Raw genomic sequence first — 3,163 nt, forward strand, 5'->3', positions numbered from 1 at the left:
ATGTGCCACCATGCTCGGCTAATTTTTTCTATATATATTTTAGTTGTCCATATAATTTCTTTCTATTTTTAGTAGAGACGGGGTCTCGCTCTTGCTCAGGCTGGTCTCGAACTGCTGAGCTCAAACGATTCGCCCACCTCGGCCTCCCAGAGTGCTAGGATTAGGATTACAGGCGTGAGCCACCGCGCCTGGCCTGGAATTTTTTTTTGGGGTGAAGATGTTTCAGGACCAAACAGAGGTGGTGGTTGTACAACATTGTAAATGTACTAAATGCCACTGAATTGTTTGCTTTAAAATACTTAATTTTATGTTATGTGAATTTCACCTCAATAGCAAAAAAGTCAGCTCATCCAACTAATTTGGATGCAGAGGATTTAGAGAGCAAAACTTTGGACAACCAATCTTTTTTTTTTTCCCCCACGTCAGACGGGTAATGTGCCAACTTGTAACAGGGTTTGTTTGAGGGAGGCACATCTCACATATCCCCATGAACACCCAGTCATCATGCTTATGAACTACAAAAGGATCTAACCCGTCTTAATCATATAACAAAGGGCCTTTAAAGAACGTGGTCTGTAATTCTTTGGTATTCTCTTAACTTAAATGCCTCTGAAGAGTTAAGTAGAAAGAACTGAAATAACACCATACCACATCCACTGCATCCCTTACTGCACAAGTATACTTGTCTAGTTCAGTCACTTTATCTCATTCCTTACACCCCTCTAGTTTCCTGTCTTGATGGTTTCTTCCCATCCATCTGGAAACATAGTTACAATGTAGGTTGAATTCCTGGCTCTGACCCATTCTGGTGGCTGTAGTGCATTACTGTATTTACCAAGTTTGCTCGCAACTGTAGTTTATATTTTAAATGCCCTGACCAACCAGAACCAGGAGACAGGTATGAGGTACTTTGTTGTTTGTTTGCTCTGGACTTTGCAGAATTTCTGCAATTTAACAATTGCAAACCGCCAAATACAAATTTGGGTCCTTCCCACTCCGTCCAGCCCAATGCTAACTGATCTCAGTGCCCCAACACTCCTCTGCACTCCAATGCTAATGGTTTCCCATATTCCACACCCGGTAGCAGCAAGAGAAAGCCTTTTGGAGAGGGAAAGAGGATCAGTGAATCCATCACAGAGGAGGCTGCATTTGAGATGGGCCCTGACGGGTGGGCAGAGATGGAGGCAAAGGACATTCCAAGAAGAGGCAATTATGTAGAAGGCATGATTGCTCTAGTACAGAGGCATAAAGCACGCACATTGGTGACAGACGGTCATGGATTCAAACTTTAGTATGGACATTTCCTAGTTCCTAAAATTCCATTCCTCACTCCTTCCACACCCCACACCTATTCTCCCCATTGTATAACACTCTCCTAACTACCCATGCTCAGTTAGATAGTTGCCTGTTCTGTGTATCTGGTCTTTAACGGCTGCACTCCTTCCCACTTAATGCCCTTAATTCATATGTGCAATTGTTAGGTGAACGGCTATTTAGGCTCATTTTTCATTCCAGATCCCTGTCCTGACACCACCTCCGTTCCTTTCCCCCAAACATAAGTGCTGGAGAGTGGGGAGCTGAATTCCCTGCTAAGTCCAATCAGGTTTGAATCTGATCCCAACGGCAGAAATGGCGGGGAAGAACTCTGTAGAAAAAGACAGCTATATGCAGAAAGCTTAAAAGGTGGTTGGTGGGTCATTCGAATTCATTGCTGGGACCAATCATAAACTCTGGTGTAAGTAACATTGGGGGTAAGCTTATCCTGTGCTTCCCACAATTCCTGCAACACCAACTGAAGTGTGAAAACTCCAATTGCTAACTTTTCCCACCAATGAGGAGCAAACACTGGTGGTATGGGTAGACTCTCCTGTAATAGAAAAAGTGAGAGTACACGGTATCCCTGTCAATCATTTCAGCCGCAACCAATCAGGATCTTTGTAGGTGGGACCGTAGACTGGCTATAAAAGAAGCCGAACTTCACGTGCAGGAACCTGTTTTCTTTTGGAGTGTGAAGTGCACACGTGGGTGCTAGGCACGCGGTGGAGCGGCTGTTTCCACAAGCAATTTTAAGGTTAATTTACTTTAATTCTTAATTCTTATTGATAGTTGGATATTTTTAGTATGCTTTTTATAAGTGGCTGTAAGCAATGTAATAATATACTTTAGTAATATTATCATTAATAATATACTTTAAGTCTGAAGGGCTTTGGAGAATTTGGGTTCCTTAGCCGACTTTGGTCACAATGCTTCACTTTTTGTGACAATGTGATGAATCTTTAATATTTTATTTGTTTAAATATTGGTTTTGGTCCCCTCTTGTATGTGGTCTTAAGGTTTGGTGGTGTTTTTAGCTTAAAAATGAGGAAATGGATGGTGCTGTTGGTTGAGCAAGTACAAGGACAGCACAGTGGCTGTCAGGGAGCTGACTTTGCCTTTTGTTTTACATTTTTGGGTGGTTATGGATGCTGTGTATTTAAATCTTGGTCGTGGCTTCTGTGTTATTTCCTACGCGGAAAGAGGACATGTCACATGCGGAGGGATGGGGTGATTGGCACATTTAATGGCTGTTAGCAGCCTTTGAATAAAACTTTGGGTTTTTTCCCTTTTTTAATATTTCTGTGGCCGGGCGCGGTGGCTCACGCCAGTAATCCTGGCACTCTGGGAGGCTGAGACGGGCGGATCATTTGAGATCAGGATTTCGAGACCAGCCTGAGCAAGAGTGAGACCCCCGTCTCTACTAAAAAAATAGAAAGAAATTAACTGGACAGCTAAAAATACATATAGAAAAGATTAGCCGGGCATGGTGGCGCATGCCTGTAGTCCCAGCTACTCGGGAGGCTGAGGCAGGAGGATCGCTTGAGCCCAGGAGTTTGAGGTTGCTGTGAGCTAGGCTGACACCATGGCACTCCAGCCTGGGCAACAGAGTGAGACTCTGTTTCAAAAGAAAAAAAAAAATTCTGTGGTAAAATTTAGGAATTAATCCTCTCATATGCTGACTTTAAAAGAAGAAAGTTTGCTGGGGTTTTAAACTTTAAAATGCCGTCTGGTCAGTGCAAGTGTTGTTCTTTGAGGACTTTAAATAGCCTTTGGTCATCATTGATACTGTTTTGCATTTTTATGCAGTAGTTGTGAATGTAATATTGTATTCAACCAAACGTGGTCC

At 42.8% G+C, this 3,163-nt stretch overlaps 1 non-coding gene across 1 annotated transcript; it reads right to left on the bottom strand.

Moving 5' to 3' along the window:
- Nucleotides 1-420: 420 nt before the first annotated feature.
- LOC138379372 (small nucleolar RNA U13) lies at nucleotides 421-527 on the bottom strand. Its single transcript, XR_011232135.1, has one exon. It is a non-coding gene; the product is annotated as a small nucleolar RNA U13 (small nucleolar RNA).
- Between the last annotated feature and the right edge of the window lie 2,636 nt (nucleotides 528-3,163).

The sequence above is a fragment of the Eulemur rufifrons genome, chromosome 30 (genome assembly GCF_041146395.1).
Source record: "Eulemur rufifrons isolate Redbay chromosome 30, OSU_ERuf_1, whole genome shotgun sequence".
Classification (NCBI taxonomy): domain Eukaryota; kingdom Metazoa; phylum Chordata; class Mammalia; order Primates; family Lemuridae; genus Eulemur; species Eulemur rufifrons.